The 23,724-nt window shown below is 34.9% G+C and overlaps 1 protein-coding gene across 11 annotated transcripts in view; it reads left to right on the top strand.

Moving 5' to 3' along the window:
* Window positions 1-23,724, top strand: part of LOC119863952 (teneurin-2-like) — a 664,488-nt gene that overhangs the window by 240,389 nt on the left and 400,375 nt on the right. For 7 of the 11 annotated variants that reach the window (XR_005358241.1, XR_005358240.1, XR_005358263.1 and 4 more), the window contains one exon: window positions 4,887-4,977. The gene's annotated coding sequence lies outside the window, so the exon portion shown is untranslated. Of the gene's footprint in view, window positions 1-4,886; window positions 4,978-13,128; window positions 13,403-13,866; window positions 13,922-23,724 lie in introns of those variants that run through there. The other 4 variants (XR_005358262.1, XR_005358242.1, XR_005358246.1 and 1 more) reach the window with 3 other exon arrangements.

The raw sequence follows: 23,724 nt of genomic DNA, 5'->3' as shown, positions 1-23,724 counted from the left end.
TTTTAAACATTGACAATTAATTCAAATGTAAAACACTATTCAGCCCCCACTGCAGCCTATATAATCCCTTCTGGGGATAACCCGTGGGCCAGCAGTTTGCAAATTCTGCTTTAAAAGGATGGGGAGAGGAATGTCTTGATTCTCAGTTCCAACACGAAATTATTTCTTAGACTACTGGCCTCCTCTCCTGCCACTAAAAAGGATTTCTCTGAAACACCATTCCAGGTGAATTCAAACTGCAGCTGGTATTTGAGACAACAATGGGCCTGCCTCTTAAGGAGCCAGATAATTGACACTTTTGGTTGTGCCTTTTAAGGCATAAAGCTCCTATCTCCACGTGACCAAAGACAGAGAGGCTCCATGTACTCATATGTTGAGATTGCGAGAAAACATTTCCTATAGATGGCTTAAATATGAGCTTCATGTTATGCTCAGATAGGTATGAAATTCAGGGACTATATTTATGATTTTACCTAAGGAAATATATCAAGTAAAAAACAGATGCTAAATACTCTTTTCTGTGTAGATGCTCCTAATGAAAATGCCTCATGAAACAACTTAAAATGAACCTGTCTAAAAGTGACACATTTACTTAATGTTAAAGTCTGGAAAAGAAATGATTGCATAATTCTGTTCCAAAACAATTGATCCTCTAAAGTGCCTCGCTCTTTTGCTTTTATTGATAGTCATTTTTTTTAATATTGAGGGACATTTGGATCACTTAAGCAAGTATTTACAGTCCCATTTCCAATTTTAGGGTCTTTATCCCAGAGTACTAATTTATATAATGACAGAACTGAGGATAAACATTTCAGTGAATATAAAGAGCATCAGGTTTTCAGCTGGGGGCCAAAATGTGGAATCTCCATATGAAGATGAGCCTGTGAGGGAACAGGAAGAATGTGGCAGGTAGGAAATGAAAAATTTCCTGTAGTCAGGTATGAAATTCCAATAAAAGTGTTAGAAGAATAGAGAGGGTTCAAACAAGCAAGGGCCGTTCAGTTCACAGCAACAATCATATCACGGATAGTTACTCCTGGAATTTCTTTAGAAGAAATAAACCTCCACCTCTTTCCTGCAATAGCAGAGGACATTTAGGCCTAGAAAGGTGATGTGAGATGAAACCTATGGAGGAGTGTGTATGCTCACATGTTATTTGTTGATAATTCTGTTCTTATGATCAGGGAAGAAGAAGCTACACCCATCTTTTCATTTTACTTCCTGGCTGAAGCTCTCAAAGTCACAGAGCTAGTTTTCTGATGACTATTCTGTTTACTGTATTTCCCTCTGCCACCATCCCTGCTACCATATTTCTTGGGGTCATATCATTTGATAGAAGTAAGAAAATGTAAGATAAAACCCATAGAGGGGCGTATATGCACGCATCTATTTGTTAATAATTCTGTTCATATGTTTAAGTAAGAGGAGGCTACACCTAGGGAATATAGTGAAATTTTAGTATTCTAATCGTTCTCAACCCTCTTTTATGCTGCCTAAGTCAAGATTGGTTAATATTCACAATAACCTATACTGGTTCTGATGAACTCAAAGTTTTTAAGAGGAAGGAAGGAACACATACTGAAGGCCTATTATGTGCCGTCTCTTAACATACATTATGTAATTGTAACCTCACAAAGCCTGAGTCTGAGACTCAGAAAAATAAAGTTGCTTTCATAAAGCCATGCTGTTGATCACTGACAAAAGCTGGAAGTATGTTGTAGAGGATATAGCATGCCACCATAGCTCACTGCTTTGGTTTGAACCATAGGCTCCAACATTCCCAGGATGGAAGCTGTTGGGTTACTTATTTGAATCTCATAGTGGGAGTCTCCTCATCTGTAAAACAGGAATAAAAATAGTTCTCACATCATTAGAAAAATGGTAATGAAAACTCATAGTACTAATTGTTAAGGTTTTTTAAAAGAGCCAGTAAAAAATTCGTGGAAAACACTTAGCTCATGTGTGGCCCCATAGTAAATGTTCAGGAAATATTAGCTGTATTATTATTGTTACCATTACTCCTGGGGCTCCTGGGTGTGTGTGCATTTCCAACTAGAGCACACATTTTTTTCTATACTCCTAATCATAGTTTACCACCTTGCATGTTATACTGTTATGTTAAAATTGTGTAATGAAGATTTCCATTTTTCAAGTATCTACAGGCATTTTAGCAATAATTTATCTTCATAATGGGTTTCTAAATGAAGAAAGTGTTAACAAAGCTCAGCTGAAAATTAGGCTGGATGATTGAACCCAGAATACCTGAATACCCCCTACCCTTTTACTAATCATGTACACCTTGACCACTTTCCTAATGTGATGCATGCAGATTAAGTCTTTTGTTTATTGATTGGCCAAATATATGCAGGGCGAATGTATGCTACTTCATCCTTGGCTCTTCCGAGGGAGACTGTTACCATAGTAACCAAGGCATCCTTTGACTCCTATTTCTACACAGAGTTATAGAAATGCTTCTTAAAAAATACTTACGACAATATTTAATGTCGAATCTAAAGTAATTTTTCTCATTGTTTGGGGAGCAAAATTGATTTTCTCTGGGCAAAGTTTGTTTGGCTGCCCAAATGTACTGTTTATAGTAATGTGTTCCACCAAATTTCTTTAAAAGCCAGTTAAACATATTTTGTCTTAACTTCTAATCTAATTTCATCATTTGGAAGTGCCTCTTGCTGCACTGTGCCTATTTTGATTTGGAAATAGTACACATTCCATCTTTGCTATGTCAGGGTAAGGTGGAAGGGAACAGAATGAATCATTTGATTTCTTATATCAAAGAACAGTATGTGTGGCATGTGGAAAATACCACATGCTTGGGTATGTTCAGGAGTCTGTGGCTTATTTTAAAGCCGAAATTTTCAGGTGGCAGCTGGTGCCTGGTTTATGATTCCAGGGGTTCAAAACCCATTCTTCCCTGAGGCATCTGCTTCATTTTTTTTCAAAACTAAAAAAAAAAACCCCAAAAAGCAAAAAAACTTGTTCTCATTATAAAAACAATACATAATCGTTTCAGAAGATTCAGAAAATATAGATATAGGCCTCAAAGAAAGAGGCCCAGAATCCTACTGTCTAGAGAAACTGCTGTTAACTATCTAGGTTTATCCTTCTGGAGTCTTATGTATTTATACATATATTTAATTTCAAAAAAACAAGACTATAACTGTTTATTACTCTGGAACCTGCTTTTTATATAACCATGTATTAGTATTCTGACATATTATAAGATCACTTCTAAGCATCGTGTTTAACGGTATAACTTATAATGTGTAGTAAGATCTTGGTAAATTGAATTAATACTCATTTGTTGGATTTTTAAGTAGTATCCAATGAATTTGATATCAGCTCATCCTCTGTGACTCTGAGCCATTCAAATGCTGGACCCTAGTTTCAGTTTCCTACGATTTTGGGAGGAATTTTAGCTTCTCTGTGTTATTCATTCCACAAACATTTATTAGGAATAAATTATATTCTAGTATTATGCTATCTTTTGTGAATTATATCACTTACCCATACCCTACATCTGACCCCATCATGTGCTAACATGTACACAAGCATTTAAGTTATAGGATGTTGGAAAGTAGCATAGGCTTTCACTTCTGATAATCAGGGGTCTGAATTCCAAGTCTCCTAGTTAATAGTTCATTTATATTTCTGACTCAATTTTCTCATCTTTAAAGTGGTAAAAATGAAAGTTATTTCAAGGTTTTTGTTGTTGTTTTTGCAGGATTCAGTAGCTTCATATATAGAAAGTGCTAGGCACAATGCCTAGCATACATTAAGACAGTGGCAATGGTGGTGCCAATGGCAATGGGAAAGCATAGAAAAGGGAGCCACTCATCCTTCTGAGGGGGTTCAGGAAGGCATCCAACTTCTAGTTCTTTGCTTAATAGACTAAGCAGAGAGCTGCAGGTTTAAAACTCCATGTCTAAGTGCCAGCTCTCCATGACTCACGGCCTGACCTTGGGTTAACCACTTAATCTCTCTCTGCCTTGGTTTTCCTCTTCATAATATGAGCATAATAACTCTTACCCACCTCACTAGGGCAAGGATGATTAATCAGTGTTTATAAAACTCAATAAATCCTTTGGGTATGAAGTGTAGTGAGATTGGAAAGCATTATTACTATTAGCTACTTTCTTAATATCTAAACCAGCATGCCAGGATGGAATACCACAGTTATACCCTCATCCTACATCATTGTCAAGAATCTCAATTCCTTTAGCCCTGCCCCTGCAGATACCAGTTTTTCTACTACATCTAATGCTTACTGTTCAACAAGGAGCAATCAATTTCCTGCTTATACCCAAGTGTCTATAGCCACCCACACCCGTAAGCAATGTTTGTTCCTTTAACAAATATTTATCGAATGGTTGGAAGGTACTGTTCTGGATACTAGAGATATGAGGATGCATAAAAATCAATATGACACTTACCGTCAAGGTATTTAGTACCTGGTGATGGACCCAGATTGGTAGCCAGCAGTCCTGTTACAGCCAAAGTGCTCTGCCAGAAGAAATACAGGGCCCTAGGGATATACAATATGCATGTGCGCAGTCAGCAAAATCTTTCTGCTAGAAGTGATCTGGACATCAAAACTGAGAGGAGAGGCCACCTTATAGCCAGAGAAATAGAGGGGAAAGAGGAGAGAAAAAGGAAAGAATGTTTTAGGAAGAAGGCAAATTATTATTAGTGACCCACAGTGAGAGTGAGCAAGATCTGTTAAGGAAATTGAAAGAACTTTCAGAGTATTGAAGCTAAAGAAAGGTGAAATATTGTATAAAAGGATATATCTGACACCATCTAATCCCATCTTTGGATCAGGCTAGCTTCTTAACTGACCATTATTGTTTTTCATTTAATGCACTTCACAGCCTGGGATGCTGACTCCAACTCCAGCCTAAACATCTAAAGTGATTGCTTCCTTAACTCTTGAACTTCAGTCTCCTGGTCCTTTAACCTCTTGTGAGTTTCCTAGTATCGATACTATGAATATTATTAGTAATAGTAGTAGTAGTATCTTGTCTGACTATTTGCTATTGCCCAATCCCGGCCCGACTTTCCCTGAAGCTATTGCTTATTCTTTTAGTAGAGCTGTCAACCTCAGGGATGACATTGGTGTAAAGCAAGAGCCCAGTTTTTAAAAATTGTGACTTTGTGCACATAAATGAAAGGACTAAATAAGAGAGCGAAGCGTATCTGAGAAGAGTTAATTTGAACATTACTACGGTATTCCTATGGTTAACTCTGAAAGGAATATGCATGATTTAGAGTCCTCCTGTGCAGTGCGTATTATACATTAATTTTGCAAGCATACAATAGAAAGTCCTTGAAAATAGCACCAGTATGTTTGTATATCAAAACGTAAATGACATAATGAAAATCTTAGACATGAGGTGAGAATTACATTGAAACAACTAGACCCCCAAAAAGAGAGAAAAAACTTGTCAGTAATAAAAACATGGTATAAAACTTTAATCAGCATCAGAGTTAATCACCTCATTTGGTAACTGGCAGTTCAATGAAGTTTCTGTTTTAAAATCATGGGCAAAGCAGACTGCCAGGTTTTATTTGTCATCTGATATAAGTTGAGCTATAGTCCGAGATGGTGGAAAACCTTTTTTGTTGGGTTTTACCTCTTTAATCTCAAATGAAAACTGGCACTCCATCTGGATAATGTCCAATGTGACACATTTTGGGAGCCATCAACTACCTAGCCTTACAAATCAAGAACACTGATTAAATAATCAAGATTTCTGAAAAGCCTTGAGGGAGCGATACGTTTTTTGCATCAGTAATTGCCATTCTGTTTGTAGCGCAAGATGTTTTTGAGCTCTGGATAAGAACTTGTGTTTGACATACTGGCATTGAATATCTTACTTGTGGATTAGCAGGAGTTTGACATTCTTAGAAGTAATGTGATAACAAATAGGTAAATTGTGAGATTTAAAAATGTCTTAAACTAATGAAATTTGTCACTAAGAAAATGGAACAAGGTAATTGGTTATATATTTTTGAGGGATGAAATAAAGATAATGATAGTTTGCCAAGCATCCATTTAATAAAAGCTGTGATTGTTCACCTTGGTGGTATGTAATATACAACATGTATTATCTACATAATTATAATCCTCCATACATAAACTTAAAATAAAATTGTAAAAATTCTGTTTGCGACACATGGTCAAACATGCCTTTATGGTGATTTAAAATAGCCACTGCTCAAATTAGTAAGACATTGATTAGAATAATAACTGATTTCCCAGAATTGCATGCATGAAGAAGCAATTCTTTCATCTAGAGGTGTCAAAATCAGTCCAGAAAATATCAATGAACACTATTAATATAATGTTCAGCTTTGGCCCTAGGCAAAATTGTCAATTTGGTAAAGTTATTCTTTGCCATTTCTCAACATCCTTTTGAAGGATTTTTTTTTTATGTTGGTATTCAATCATTTATTCATTCAATAATTTTTTATTGAGAGCTTACTAGATGGCAGGCACAATCATCAGTGCTAGAGGTATATAGTGAAAAAGGCAGCTAATCACCTTATTTATATAGAGCTTACAATGTAGAAATTAGAATGCAGTCAGACAATAAAAAACTAAGTTAATGAACTTTGGATTATAATAAATAACAATGACAATGATATTATATATAATTAATAAAATAGAATGGTATGTTAGAAATCTTAAGTACCTTAAGCCTACCTTAAGTGAAGTGGTGAGGAAAGATCTCTCTAACGAGCTGACACCTTTGAGCCAACCATGGGAAAATGTTGGGCTGCACCATTACAAACTGAAGGATTCTGGCAAATGCGGAAACACCGAGGCCATGAAACTGAGAGCGGGACATACTTGGACTTTGATGGACAGAAAGAAGATCTGTGTGACTGGAATGCAATGAACAAAGAGAAAATAGTGTAAGGCAAGAAAGCCAGACAGGGGTTTCTTGCTTATGTAGATTCTAAAAACTTAATAGAAACTCTTCTCAGTCTGATGGGAACCCATTTAGTAGCTATCCTCTTCTTTTCTTCTCTCTTAGAACTATTTTTTTTTAAAGATTGTATTTATTTATTCATGAGAGATACAGAGATACAGGCAGACATAGGCAGAGGGAGAAGCAGGCTCCCTGCGGGGAGACCGATGTGGGACTCCATCCCAGGACCCCGGGATCACCACCTGAAGGCAGCTGCTCAACCACTGAGCCACCCAGGTGTCCCTCTCTTAGAACTTCTGTTCCCAAGTTTTTTCTTTTTTTAGAATCTTCTACTATTGTAGCTCTCATGATAGTTTCTTTGCTCAAGATCTCTTATATCTCTCTTAATAAAATGTACCTTTCAACTTCCTACTCTTTCAGGTCTTGCCAGGTAATTTGTAAACTAATCTGATAAATCAGTATGAATTAGAGCATTCGTAGTAAATGTGGCTTAAAATGATACCCCTCTAAGATAGCATTTTTTCTTTAAAACAGCCTGTATTATCTAGACTTCAAGGAGTAAAGACTTTGGAAATTATAGCTATTTACTAGAGAGAAAAAAAAAAAAAAACGTTTAAGCAACTGCTTTTCTTCCTCATATGCAAAGGAATATCCTTATCATATGAAATCTTTAGATGAGTAAGAATTCTATCATCCTTGGTTTTATAATCATTATGATTTGTTAATCCTCTTTTGTGTGCCAGGCACTATATTATATATTTTATATACATATTTTTACTTAATTTTCACTACCAGTCCTATACATTCCCACTTTATAGATGAAGAAAGTAAGGCTCAAAGACTTATCTACCTTGTTCTATATTGTAGACTCAAATGAGAGCAAGGTCTAGAAAAATAAAAGGCAATCAATAACTGTTTTCTGGATAAATGTATGATTGATTAAAAATAAAACAATAAAATAAATAAAATAATAATGGCCACTCAACCTGGAAAAGTTAGTGTGTCAGTCAAGCTGAATTCAGCCCTTACAGACTTGAAGCCCACTCTATATAACAAAGCCTTCCTCATTTAGTATGTAATGGGTTTAGCTTTCTAATCTAAAGCTCAAAGAAGAGTTCATTCAAAGGCAAGATACACATCCAGTGAGGCAGAGTCTTCAGTTAGTTAGAAGATCCCCTCCCCTTCTATTTTCTAGTTCTGAGGAGCAATTTGTTGTATCTCCTGGGAAAAATCAGCTTGTTTAGATAACTGAAGTCTGATAATTTTGTTACTTTGATAAGAGCAAAACTTGCCCAAAGGTGTTTTCCAGGAACACACATTCACACATGTGTACAATCTCATATATATATATGAGATATATATATATATATATATATATATATATATATATATATTACACTGCAAATGGGAAAATGCCATTTGGAATATAAAAGCATTCAGGCTTCACCTCCAGTCAGTACCTATAACCAAGTAAGCTTGTTTTTGGGTGATGTTCAATATCTTAGCAGTTACAAAGAAAATACCCCTGTGGTGTCTAAGAATGTGATAAGAGTTATCTTCAAGGAATACAATTTTGTTCTTTGATTTTAGCAAGATCTACACATCTCTGTCAGAAGCTGAACAAGTGCCAGAGTCTTTAAAATAGAAACAAACAAGTATGTGGCTCTGATTCATTCTTTTCAGGAATAATACTGAACTCTTGGATAGGTACTCTTCTGAAGTTATGATGCTTCTATTTGTATTATAAACTTGAACTTAAGGATGTTAGAGATTTCCCAAAATAATACTCTTGCAAAACATCCATTCCAAGGATTACCATGTGGGAAGAAAATGTTCCCTGATTATATATGTTTAGGAAATAAAGTGAATTATCTGATCTCTTAGAAATTCACAAAGATCTTTATTGAGGAATCAAACAATTCCTAAAAAGACAAATAACAACAATGATCTATATAACTGTGTTTGCCCAGTATATCTTAAACTAACTTAGCAACTATAATTTAATAATTTAATTTAAGGTACCTAAAAAGTCCATGTAATTAGTTGAGTGTAGAATATCCTTTGAGAAATGCCAACTAAGGAACTTTAAGTGGTTCATGATATGTAGAAAAGTAAAGTTCTCATGTGTAGGTAAAGCTTTCATAACCTCTAATTTCTTATGGGGTAATTTATAAGATTTTACAGGAGAAACATCTTTGGGGTAATATAGGCTAGTTATATATGGTGATATTGCTTCTGACTTCTTAACCGTACATGGCAAATCATGGCAGATGGGAATACAGGCTGTTGGGTTAAGTCCTAACCCTGCCACTTAGCAACTTATATGACTTTGTATGACTCACTTAAATTCTATGAACCTGACCTATAAATAGTACTTAGCTCAAAAGAAATTATGGAGATAATATACACAAAGAGCTTAGCATTATGCTGGGCAAATAGTAAGTGCTCAATAAGAGGCAACTATTTCACTTTTTTTCCCCTGATGCTTCTTATGGGTTTGTGCAGAACCATTCACACTCTCTTATGCAGCCCTCTTCTTGTCAGGGCATGCATTTGTAAGAAGGCCAAGTGGGTATTAACTATCTCATATATAGACCTCATTAGTGCAATTCACAAACCAAGACCAAAGTTTTATGGATACAAAATGCAAAATTATTTCTTGCAGTGTTACCCACATTCTTCTTTAGCTATAATATTCATTTAAGTGGCACTTTAAAAAGCTATTAGCACAAAAGTCATTCACATCAAAACTAGTCTTAGCATTAAAAATCAGTTTTCTATAAAAAATCTGTGAATATCCCTTATACTGTTACTAAGCCTGTACAGGGATGTCTCCTTAAAAAACCAAAATGAGTATCAGAGAGTAACCTCCCAAAGAAATTTATAGTATGACATGATGGACTCATGTTTACCCTAAGTAAGGCCAACAATTGCCAAACAGACATTTGTGTTTCACAGATTTACAGATTATTGCTAGAACTATAAACAAATGTTTCAAGTTATCCATAAGAAATTTGCGGCTCACACATCTGTAACCTACATTCATAAGGGAAAAATCCCATTGCAGATTGATTGACTGATTTTTTTTTTAAAGATTTTATTTACTTACGAGAAACACACACATAGACAGGCAGAGACATAGGCAGAGGGAGAAGTAAGCTCCATGCAGGGAGCCCGATGTGGGACTCAATCCCGGGACTCTGGGATCACGCCCTGAGCCAAAGGCAGACACTCAACCGCTGAGCCACCCGGGCATCCTCCCATTGCAGATTTATAAAAAGATTTTGCTACCTATAGACTTGAGTTAATAATGACTTAAGTAGGATTTCCATACTATACTGTTGGGTTTATTGTTTATTTTGGAGGCAGAACATGACAACATTGCTTAATAATTTAAAATAACTATATATTATTAATCTTGTTATTCCTCTGCTACAATCCTAAGGTGTCCTATCTCATTCAGAATAAACGTAGAAGTCCTCAAAATGGGCTGTAAGGACCTCTGATGTCACCGCTCCTCTCCACTTGCTCATTCTGCCACGGCTACACAATCCTTCTTGCTGTTCCTGGCATGCTCCTGCCCTCAGGCCTTTGTATTTTCTGTTTCTTCTTTTCCTCAAATTCTCTTCCTACATACATTCACAACTGGTCCTTTAGTTCCTTCAGGTCTCAGATCAAATGTCACTTTAGTACTCTACACAGACTAATACTGCTTTCCTCAAAATTTCCTCATATCCATCCCTGCTTTATATTTCTCCACAGTACTTAATACTGTCTGACATAGTCAGTAATACATGCTCATGAGAACCAATAATTTAATTTTCAAAAATTTTGTTAGTATCATTAATTGTTAAAACATTGTTAAAATTGTGGCACTTGGGTGGCTCAGTCAGTTAAGTCTGACTCTTGGTTTTGGCTCAGGCAGCTCAGGTCATAATCTCATGGGTCAGGAGATCGAGCCCTGTGTTGGGGTACTTGCTCAGTGGAGAGTCTGCTTGAAGATTGTCTCGCTCTGCCCCTCCCCCACTTGTGCTTCTGGATGTATGTGTGCATACAAGCTCTCCCTTTTTCTCAAATAAGTAAATAAATCTTGAAAACAAAAAGAAAAACCATTGTTGGGGTACCTGGATGGCTCAGTTGGTTAAGTATCTGCCTTCGGCTCAAGTCCTGATTACAGGGTCCTGGGATCAAGCCCTTGTTGGGCTCCCTATTCAGCAGGGAGTCTATCTGAAGATTCTCTCTGTCTACCCCTCCTATGACTTATCCTTATACATACATTTTCTCTCTCTTACTTTCTCTCTCTCTCTCAAATAAACAAACAAATAAATAAATCTTTAAAAAGTTGTTAAACATTGGAATTGTTTTAACAATTATTAAAACATTGGAAGCTTAAAACTGACTATGATAGGAATATTTACACCATGGAAATTGGCAAAATGCTTCCAATCAGAATTTTTATTTTTTAGAGAGCTGTTTTACCAGAATACCATAAGATAAAATTATTACATTTAATAGTTTTATTTTTTATACAATTTTTAAAGATTTTGTTAATTTTTTTCATGAGAGACACAGAGAGAGAGGCAGAGACACAGGCAGAGGGAGAAGCAGGCTCTCTGTGGAGCCTGATATGGGTCTCCATCCCAGGACCCTGGGACCCCAGGACCTTGAGCCGAAGGCAGATGCTCAACCTTTGAGCCACTCAGGCATCCATTTTCCTTGTATATTTTTTTTAAGATTTTTTTTTAAATTTATTTATTCATGAAAGACAGAGAGAGAGAGAGAGAGGCAGAGACACAGGCAGAGGGAGAAGCAGGCTCCATATAGGGGGCCTGATGTGGGATTCAATCGTGGGACTTGATCCCAGGTCTCCAGGATCACACCCCAGGCTGAAGGTGGCACTAAACCACTGAGCCACCCAGGCTGCCCACATTTACTTGTTTTAATATCACTCTCATCCACTGCTAGTGGATAAGTTTAATGAGAGCAGGGAGCTTGTTTTGCTCACCACTATATCTAGTGTCCTGCAGTGTCGGATACAAAATAGGTGATTAATAAGTACATGTTAAATGAATGATTAGTGAGAATGGGTTTTTATGGCCTTTAATGCTTGTGAAGAATGAGATTGATCCTTTTATCCATTCACTAATTTAAACATTTATTAAATATTTTTGAGAGCCCCTGTGCTGGGCTGTTTTAGGACTTGGAGACATTTTAATGAATGATAGAGAAATAATTCCTGCCTCCATGGAACTTACATTATAGTGGGAGGGAGAAAACCAAACAAGAAATAATAAAAATAATAAATTCAGATATTGATGTTTGTTAGAAAAAAATAAGTTCAAATATTGGTAATTATTAGTAAACCAACCAAACAAAAAAATGCAGAACAAGGTAATGGGGTAGAGTGAAACGGGAAAAGGGGTTGATTTTTTAAATAGAGAATTCAAGTGAAGCATGTGTTAAAGGTATATTTGAACTGGGATATGAATGATGCAATTAAGCCAGCTAAACTTAGATCTAAGGAAAGAACATTCCAAGCAGAGGCCACAACATAGGGCAAGGTCCCTGAAGTATGGATGAGCTTGGTGAACCTGAAGAACAGAATGAGGGCTGCTAACCTTGAAATATACTGGGTTAGGGAGAGAATGGCAGTGGACGAGGTCAGAAAGGCAGGCAAGGGCAGATCACTTGGGGCCTTATGGGCCATAGGAAACCATTAGAAAGTGACATGATCTGATTTAAAGTTTACAAAGATCAGCCTGGCAATGGACGATGCTAAGAGAGCAATTAGAGGCTCCTGCAGTGGTTCAATATATATGCAGTAAAAATATAAAATATATGTGAATAGAATGGACTTTATGGGTTTTAGAGGGGAGTTTAAGCATCTTCCACAAGCATGAAATCTTTGGCTTTACAGACTATTAAATAAGAGATAAAAAGATAGAATATTTTGCAATTTTAATTTAAAGGTAATAGAACCTTGATAACCAAAGAAAACAAGAAAAGTAAAAGGAGAAATTATAGCCTTCCTCAATTAAAATTCTATATGCAAAGAATATTAGCATGTCAAATAAAGATAAGTGTAATAACTACTTTGTGACCAGAGAGGATTTCCTTCAATAATTCATGGATGGTTTAGCATTATAAAAAATATTATTGTAATTAAATATTCCAACAGGTTAAAGGAAGAAGGATTATATGATCATCTCAAAGGATACCGAATAAAATAATTTGACAAAATTAGACAACCATTCCTCATTAAAAAAAAAAAAAAAAGGAAAAAGAGAAGAAGATCTGGGAAGTCTAAGAAGACATCCTTAATATGATGAAGATATCTACCAAAAACTTGCTGCCAACATCTTAATGATACAAGTTAGAAATATTCTTTTGTTTTTTACATTAGTTTTTTTTTAATTGAGATATAATTGACATAAAACACTGTGTAAACCTAAGGCCCATAGAGTGTGATGATCTGCTATTTTATATGTTGCAATATGATTGCCACTGTAGCATTCACTAAAACCAAAATATTCATCTCAAAGTCAAGAAAAAGTCAACAGTGTCCTTTGTTCTCCTGTTAAACGTTGTATAGTGATTCTAACTAATGCAAAAAAAAAAAAAAAAAAAAAAAAAACTTTTAATGTATATATGGAGTGGAAAGGGAAAAAAAAAGCAATACATTCATTATTCCTAAGAGAATCTAAAGGCAAATTATTAGAACCCAAATAATTGGGCTACACAAAATCTAATAATATCATATATATATATATATATACTATATACTTACAACAAACAACTAGGGACATAACTCCAGAGAATATATGATTTAAATCCATGAGTCACTTAGGAATAAATATTTAAAAAGATGACTTAAATTTTTTTTTTTAATTTTTTTTTTATTTTTTATTTATGATAGGCACACAGTGAGAGAGAGAGAGAGAGGCAGAGACACAGGCAGAGGGAGAAGCAGGCTCCATGCACCGGGAGCCCGACGTGGGATTCGATCCCGGGTCTCCAGGATCACGCCCTGGGCCAAAGGCAGGCGCTAAACCGCTGCGCCACCCAGGGATCCCGATGACTTAAATTTTAATGAAAAAAATAAAGTATCCAAAATTCAGATGATAATCACAAATTTAATTATATTAAAATGTAAAACTTTTGTATTAAAATATATACCATGAACAAAATGAAGACAGAAGTCTCAGAGACAATTTTGCTACCCATGTAATTCTCAAAGGACTATAATCCCACTTATGTTAAGAACTCTTACAATAGTCAAAGACTATCATAGAGCCCAATCCTTGGTTCTATTCTTCTATTTTACACCCTTGCTGATTTTATCCAGCCTCATGTCATCTATGCTTTTGATAACTACTAGGCATCTCAAACAGTGATCCACCCTTAGCATTCCCATCTCAGTTGATACACCTCCATCTTTCCTGTGTCTCAAGACAAACTCTAGCCTGGAGAAGTTTCTGACTCCTCTTATCTTTCACATTTCACATCCAGTCCTTTATTTTTAAAGTATATCCAGAATCTAAGTACTTTTCATCCTGTACATTATTACCATCCTGGTTCAAGCCATCATCATCTTTTGCCAGTGTTACAACAATTGCCTCCTAACTGGTCTCTCTGCCTTGTATTCTTACACAGCAGCCAGGTGATCCTTTAAAACCTTAGAACAGATCACAGCTCTCAGAAGTCTTCAGTGGCTTATCTCCATTTCAGCTTCTTCCTCCCTTGCTCACTCTGGTCTAGCCACGCACCAGCCTCCTTTCTGCCCTTAAAACACGTAACAGTCATGCACCCACCTTACAGACTTTGACCTAGCTATTTCTTTGTGCTGGAAGTGTGTTTCTTCACTTCTTTTTTCTTTTCTTTTCTTTTTTTCTGAGGGATGAGGAGGGGGACGGGTAGTGCAGGAGTGGATGGAGGAGTGAGTGGCGTGGGTAGGGAGGGGGGAGGGAGGGAGGGCGGGGTGAGGGAGGGAGGTGGGAGGCGGGATGTTTTTCTTTCTTTCTTTCTTGGCTTTCTTTCTTTCTTTCTTTCTTTCTTTCTTTTTTCTTTTCTCTCTTTCTTTCTTTCTCTCTTTCTTTTTTTTTTTTTCTGTGAGAAACCGTTTGACTAACTCCCTTGGCAATTTCAAGTCTGATCGAATTTCCCCTCAGGATTAAACTGACCACAATATTTCACACTACAACTTGCATAGTTCCTTTCACTGTGCACTGTTTTTATTTTCATTTTAGCTATCACCTTGCAATCCACTATATGTTTTACTAATTTTTCACATTCTTTATTTTTGCCTCTTCAGAAATGACAGCTCCACAAGGGCAGCCATTTTGTTTTGTTCATCGATGTTTCTCTAACACCTAAAAGAGTGCCTAGAATTAGTGGATGTTTACTAAGTTGTTGAATAAATTGAAATCAATAATGAAAAAAAAAAAGTGGGCAGTCATATAAATAGATAATTCATTGAGTAGAACACTCACCTGAGCAATACACATAGGAAAAGCTGCTCTATGTCATAATAATCAATAAAATGAAAAACTAAACAAAGATAACATTTTGTTTTCACCTCACTGGCAAAACAAAGTAAGACTGATAATACAAAGTGTTGGTGAAGGTTTATGGAAACAAGCAGTGATACACTGTGTGATTTGAATGTAAATTTGGACAATTATTTTGAAGTTCAATTTAGTAATTGTGTATGAAATTAACCATATTCTTCAACCTGGCACCTTCACTTCTAACTGCATCCCCCAAATAAATTCTACCACACAAACAAGGAGATATTGGCAGCACTGCTCATACTGGTAGAAAAAGGAAAACAATATAAATCCTTCAGTGGGAAAAAGGTAAATAAATTGTGGCTTATCCATACAGTGTAGGTTCATACAGTTGTTAAATTTAATAAAACAGAACTACATGTATTAACACAAATTATTTTTAAAAACAATGTGGGGTGAAAACAAGTTGAAAAATGTAACCCTTTTTGAACTCTTTAAAGACACAAAAACCAATAGTACATATATTTTATATATTAGATATAATTATATTATTATAGATATATATAGATATATATATTATTATAGATATATATAAATTTTAGGCCATTTTCAATTTTTCTTTTTTGCCCTGACATAATAATGCAAAATAAATTTTATTTTCAAACATGCTTTATTATGCACTCATGAGAGAATATCTCTAAAATATTTAGGTAGAAGGGAAATTTCTAGATCATAAGGATATACATCTTAAATTGAAATATGTGAGTTGCAGAATGACATGTACACTAAATGTCATTTTTGTAAATTTTTAAAATACAAACCAGGACAAATACTCTAAAGAAGGAGAGTTAGCTATTTATTACCTTTTTTATTATGTTTAAAATATTTTATAATAAAGAGATAAAACTAATATGTTTGCAAAATGATAAAATTCATTGTAGAAATGAGATAATACAATGAAAGAAGCAGATGAAAATAAAGTAAAATAACTTTTTATCCCAAAACTCTGAAATAAGAATTATTAGTATATTGGTATATATTTTCCATTATAAATGCACTCATGTAAATATAAAAAAAAAACTTACACTTTATATCATGTTTTAAAACATACTTCTATTTCACTTAATGGTATATCATAAAAATCTTAAATTTCAGATTTGAGCTCTGATATGTAAAGGCTTTGGAAGTTATCATTCCTATCCTTAAGAAAAAGCTGACTAAATTAAAAACTGTTGTCTTTACTTGCATCCATTATTGAACTGATATTTCAGAGTAAACCACCACTGCAATACATAAAAAGAAAGGAAAAATCCAGAAAGGTATAACCACCATCTGCAACTGGAGCAGAAGCTGGATACTGGATCCATAAACTAGTAGAAACATTTACATGGTCATTATAACAAATTTTTGGAGGCTAAGTATGGATGCACTTGACAGTGAGAAACTCCTGGGGGTTACAATCAGGGGCACTCCACACATTCATGAGCTTTACCTCCAGGAACTCCATCAGGTTTTCATGGTGAAGAGGCAAGAAGATTCCTTCATGGCTCTGGCAGGGGAACAGAAGAATATCCACTGTAATATATGCTCAATGCATTTTCCATGATGAAGGCCTACTATTCAGGGGAAATACTTCACCAGAACCTTGTCTAATATGGGGAAATAGCACTTCACCAAATCAAGCCCCTGAAGAGGTTGGATTAGGGATCTAAAGTTACTTTGTAAAGGTCACAGCCCAGGAACATATGACTACTAGAAGATTGAAATCTATTCATATGATTATAAAATGCTTCCTCTCTCCTATACCTCATTACCACATGAACAGGGCTCCAGTATAATAACAATGAATTAAAGCTGAAAGAGCTATAAGACACAGACTTTATCCGAGGAAGAGTTCTTAGATAAGTCCAAAGAGAACATGAGAATCAAAGTTCAGGCCTCCAGAAAAACTTAAAGTCTCTTACCTACAGTTGTAATAAACATAAAGCACAGACCAGTTCCTATTCAGATTACTGTGAAACTTCACACAAAAAGCCTATTAACGTCAGTTCCAGTTACTTACAAGGTATGCTAAAAGGAAGGAAAAACATAGCCTGAAAAGACAAAGAAAATGTGAGAATAAAACTCAGACATAACAAAGACTTTGGCATTATCAGAGAATTCAAAATAACTATGGCCAATATATTAAGAGCTCTAAAGGAAAAAGTAGACAACATGCAAGAACAGATAGTCAATATAATAAGAGAGATGGAAACTCTAAAAAGTATCAAAAAGAAATACTAGAATTAAAAGATACTTTAACACAGATGAAGGATAACTTTGATTGTCTCATCAGTAGACTACACATGGTCAAGGAAAGAATCAGTAAATTTGAAGATAAATTAATAGAAATTTTCCAAATGGAAATGAGAAGAAAAAAAAAGAATGAAAAACTAAAACAGAATAGGAATCCAAGAACTGTTGGAAAACTTCAAAAGGAAATCATACATATAGTTGGAATACCAGAGAGAAGAGAGAATGGAACAGAAGAAATATTTGAAGAAATTATGGTTAATAATTTTCCAAAATCAATGAAAGACACCAAACTACCATGAAAGACACCAACTAAAGACACCAAGCTCAGATATCATGCAGAATGAGTACTCAAACATCTACATTTAGGCATATTATATTCAAATTTCAAAAAACCAAAGATAGAACAGTTTGTAAGATAATGGGGTGGGCATATCACTTATCTATGGAGGCTTCAGTGGACCTCTCACTAGAACCATGCAAAGAAGAAGACAATAGAGTGAAATATTTAAAGTACTGAAAGAAATAAACCACCAATCTGGTATTTTATATGCAGCAAAATTGTCCTTGAAAAGCAAAGGATAAATATTTTCTCAGACAAACAAAAATCTAGGGAATCCATCTCCAACAGACCTGCTCTGTAAGAAATGTTAAAAAATGATTTTGGGTTTTTTGTTTGTTAGCAGAAGGGAAATTTTAAAGGTAAGAAATGTGGATCTACTAAAGAAAGGATAAGTGTTGGAATAAATTATGATAAAATATACACTTAAAAAAAATTTAATGGTGCTAAGTGAAAGAGGCCAGTCTGAAAAATCTACAAATTATATGATTCTAACTGTATGACATTCTGAAAAAGGTAAAACTAGAGCAATTCTATAAAAGTCACTGATTTCCAGGGATTCAAGGTGTGAGAGTTTGTTGAATAGGTAAAGCACAGGGGAATTTTTAGGATAGTAAAACTATTCTGTATGATATTACGTATTAATCAAAACCCCTAGAACTTTTCAGCACTAGGAGTGGCATGGATGCAAATTAAAAAAAAAATCATTTAGGTGTTCAGGAGATTCCAAAGTAGAAATTAAAATGTGATAAAACAATTTAAGGGTATTACAAACCTATAAAATAATCTTACTGAAGCCTGTGGGAGAAAAGATGCTGACTAAATAACATTGGAATTGAGTCTGTAAGATTAAAATTAAAACAAAGTACTGTACTGTAGCTGGGAAATTTGAATCTCACAGGTTTATGACTTGATAATTTTGAAACTACTATCCATGAATCCTGGAATAGAACAATTAAATAAACAGATGGCAAATGAAGGGAAGCAGGCTGGTCACTGTTGAAGTGGGAATTTACAGATAAGTAAAGGGAGATATCTAGAATGATCCAGATAGTAATGGTTTATAGTTGGAAACATTAATATGAACTCATTTAGGTTAATATAATTACAAATGGCTAAATATGGAAATGTTTATATATATGTAAATATATATTTATTTATTTATTCCAGTTAGTTAACTCATTTATTTCATTGTTTTATTAAGCTCAGAAGCAATAATATTTCAGTAGCAATAAGCACACCTAGTTTCCAGATCTTGGTTTCCAATACCATACTCCATTAAAAGGAATGAGGCCTCCTTGGAGGAAGGATTGATTCTAGGACTGGGTCAAAAAATGTGCAAGATGAGCTTGGAACACCTTGATGGTGTAAGACAGTAAGACAGTGCTAAAGACCAACCTGAAACCAAAAGCAAAACATAATCACAGTGGTATATTAAAGGAACATAAGAGTCAAATGTAATAACATTCAGTGGCTAAAACTGAGAATATCTGAGCAGTAAAATAAAATAAAGCATAAATTAGAATCTGACCTAAAGTATAAAATATCTGTAAGTCTAAGTTTATACTGATTCAAATAAATTATTGAATAAATAAATAAATGGGAAGAAGAGATAAATTTCTCATCCAGAATAATTATAAACAATTTATGCAGATATTCCACTCTCAAGGAGTTGGAATATAACTCCTCACCTCTAAAGTATGGACTCTGTATAGTGACTTCTATCTAAAGAATACATCTGGAAAGAAGGAAAAAAAAAAGAGCAATTTCATAGCGAAAAAATCTAACAAACCCTACTTCAGCCAGGTGATCATATTCAGTGTCACCTATGATAAGCTATCATTGATATGATCTGATTAAAATGGTACTTTACTGTATGGCTCCTCCCCCAAACCCATAACAGCAGCTTGTTCTTTGAAATTGGAGAAGGTCTTCCTGAGAAAATAACAACTGAGATATGCACTAAAGTCTGAGTCTACCTCCATAAATTGAATTCCTTTTGTAATGTTAGCATCTTATCTGTCCCTGTTTTACATGGATGAGACTTGCTTATCACAGTGACATAAATACAGTTCCTTTATGTGCTCCATGACAGGAGTGATTGGAAGCCAGGGGTCTGGTGGCATGGGAGGCATCAGGAAGCACCTATAAAACAGAAGGCAGTCATCAATAGTATTCTTGAATCTACTTGCCTTCAGTAGGCTGGCCAACACTTCACTGCCCACTTAGATGAAAATCTCCCTTATCTATGACCCAATTCTTGGTACCACAAAAATGCCTAATGAATCCTTAGTGGGGAAAATTGCTTAATATTTATTTTATTATTCTTACTCAGGTCTTAATTTTAAAAGGTAGAAAGTACAGTTTATAAAGTATAATTTATAAGGAAGCATCTTCAAGTCAGAGAGCACAGATGTCTATGTGTGCTTGTTGGAAGGAAGACAGGGAGGGAAGAAAGAATAGAAGAATGAAGGGATGGAAATGAGAGAGAAAGAGACAGGAAAGCAAGAGAGGGAGGAAGGAAAGAGAGGAGGAGGGAGAAGGGGAAAAAGTATAATGAAAAAGCAAAACAAAATAATTCCAATTTGTTTTAATAGGTTTATTATTATTATTTAGATATGGCAAGACTAATATATCCAGAAATGACTGCCACTGAAAAGATAGTTCATTCTATTTCATAGTTCCCATGGTTGAGCATACAGGCCACACCTGCAGGTGGTAGGTGGCACACAGGGGATTACTGGGTTCTATTACAGACAGAGGTAAGGGGTCTCTGGGCAAGCATCTTTACTGTGGTTTCCAGGGGGAAAGAATGACTCAGCAGTGTAAGCAGGCCTAGGATTGGCTAGCCTGAATAATTTCCATGAGTTCTAGGGCATAACGGTTGTCTATAGTTATCTGGTACCTGGCTCATGTATAGTGGCCAGGGCTGTGAGAACCTGATAAGGGAGGTGGCTGGTGTATGGACTTAACTGCTCAAGAAGAAGAATTGACAGGACTCTAGCCAGGGCCTCAGCATTAGATTTATGCAACATTTTAAAAATATATATGTACAGTGAATACTACCATACCCAAAGAAGCAATTCATATACTCCGTATTTTATTAGCAGGTGAAGAGGAGTAATCTCAATTTTGGCCACTAATTTTCAGATGATTGAACAAGCACAAAATCCAATCTAAAAATAGAGAATTTATTATATTTATTTATTTATTTATTTATTTATTTATTTATTTAGAGAATAAATTTATTTATTTATTTATTATAATTTATAATAAATTTATTATATCACTCTGCGTATTAAAAGAAGTGAAAGGAAGTTACAACATATCAATTAAAATATCTTTATTTTAAACATATATGAGGCAGGATTTATCTGCAAGAAAGGTGGAAAAACTGCTTACTATTAATTTTATTAATGTTTGTTTTAGCACTGTTCACAAATTTGAGGCAATCTATGCATTTTTATTCACCAGTAGCATTTTATAAATCATGGTCTGCTATTACTAATATCAAAGGAGGTTTTGTGTCAAGATTTAGGGTAGAGGAGGATGAATCTGTGTGCCCAGAAGTCTAACCTGTAGGTGATATAGAAAGTGTTGCTGGAAAGCCCAGTGATGTAAGCTAGCTTCATGCTCATTAATTCTTAGATTTACATAAAAATGGTTCCTTAATGAATTGGGGGAATTAAGAAAACAAGGACAGGTAGTTAAATTCCATAGTTAAGTATATGACTCTCCATCTGCCCAAATGGCTTGTATTGACATAATTTTTAATATGAATAAAACATCACTAAGATCAATATATAGTGTGTTTTCCAACCAAAATGTGATAATAATCCATCCATGGTAGCATTTATTTGATCAAAGACTTTATGGTTATTCAATCTATTTAACAAAAAAAGCAATAACATTTTAGTGAAAATTAAATTAGGGCTTTAAAAACAAGCTAATATTCTTCCTAAAAGTATTTTATCAGGAATCACTCATTCCAACAATGACATATTTAATATTATCTAGCATGCATTCATAAGTCATTCTCATCTTCCAAGTGTTTTACTAACACTGACTAATTACTTTTTAGTATATGCAACAAGACAGGTAAATACAAGTTAAGGGAAAAGCTGTTTTTTTAGAGATTTTATTTATGTACTTGAGAGAAAGAGCAGAGAGCGCAAGTGGGGAGGGAGAGGCAGAAGCAGATTCCCTGCTGAGCAGGGAACCCTTATGTGGGGCTTGATCCTAGGACCCCAAGATCATGACCTGAGCTGAAGGCAGATGCCCAACCAACTGAGCCACTCAGGCACCATGAGAGGCTTTGTATTGTTTTTTCCCCAGTCAAGATGGAAAACCAAAGTCAAAATTCAAATTATGCTTAAGATTTTGGCTTCAGCCCTTTGTCCCAGTTATTAAGTAAAACATACCTATCTCAGTATTATAAAATGCTATGAAATCATGTCTTTCAGGAAAAAGAGAAAAAAAATTTACAAGCCCAAGGTCCAAAGTTAAATGGATAATTTCAATTTTTCAAGACTCCCTCTATGCTTTCCTATGGGAGAAAAAAGTAAAAGGAAAGAAAGAAGAAAAGAGTAGTGCTTTTCCTCTCTCCCTCTTGATAAAATAGCTTTATAGTCCTGATAATGTCACACTGTAGTCCCTACAATATGAAGTATGGTAGTTTTCAAATTATCTTTAAAATAACAAGAGTATTTTTCATAAAAGCGTTGGTGAGAAAATACTGAAAAGAATCAGATGTGCAAACTATGTTTCAGCTCAAGGATGTCTGCATAACAATGTGAGAGAAAGAATTCTTTTCAAATACACTTATACTCAAGGTATCTTTATATACCGGAGACTTAAAAAAATTATTACAGTTTGAATAATGCATACATTCTTTAGTCACAAGATTGCATTCTTTAAATAAATAATAAATATCTCACAGTGCTGGCCATAAAAGAAAACCACATGAAGGTTTCAAACCATGCTTAATCGAAAGGAAGGCATTCCCTTTGTAAGAGTGACTGAGATACAAACCTCACATTATATAAACTAAAGAAATGTTCATTTTCCCAAGTCAGAGTTGTAAATCAGTGCAATGTTAAATTCAAAGAGGTCTCTAGGCTATGCTAAAAAAGTTTGACCTTATGTTTCTTTTCAGGGGTTGGCAAACTATGCCCCTTGTGTCAATTCCAGCCACCTGTCTGTTTTCATATGTAAAGTTTTGTTGTGACATTGAAATGCCTATTTGTTTACACATTACTTATAGCTACTTCTGTGCTTCAATATTAGACTTGAGTAGTTTCAACAGAGATCCTGTGGCACACAAAAGTTAACAGACTCTCTTATCCTTTATAGAAAACATTTATCAATTATTTCTCTATTAAAAATGATATGCTGAGTCCCTGAGACAAGTCAGACTACACTCAGGGCAAGAAAGAGACTATATATGTGAAAAAAGAAGGAAATTTAAGGAAATTTAAATACATATATATATATATATAGAGAGAGAGAGAGAGAGAGAGAGAGAGAGAGAATGTAATTTCTGAGCAAGAGGTAATCCAAAATGCAATTTTAAGGTATTTCCTCATCACTTCATCATACTCATTAGCTCATGATATGACTTACTAACCTACAATAT

Source organism: Canis lupus, chromosome 4 (genome assembly GCF_011100685.1).
Source record: "Canis lupus familiaris isolate Mischka breed German Shepherd chromosome 4, alternate assembly UU_Cfam_GSD_1.0, whole genome shotgun sequence".
NCBI lineage: Eukaryota > Metazoa > Chordata > Mammalia > Carnivora > Canidae > Canis > Canis lupus.
This window is presented reverse-complemented; position numbering and strand designations above follow the sequence as displayed.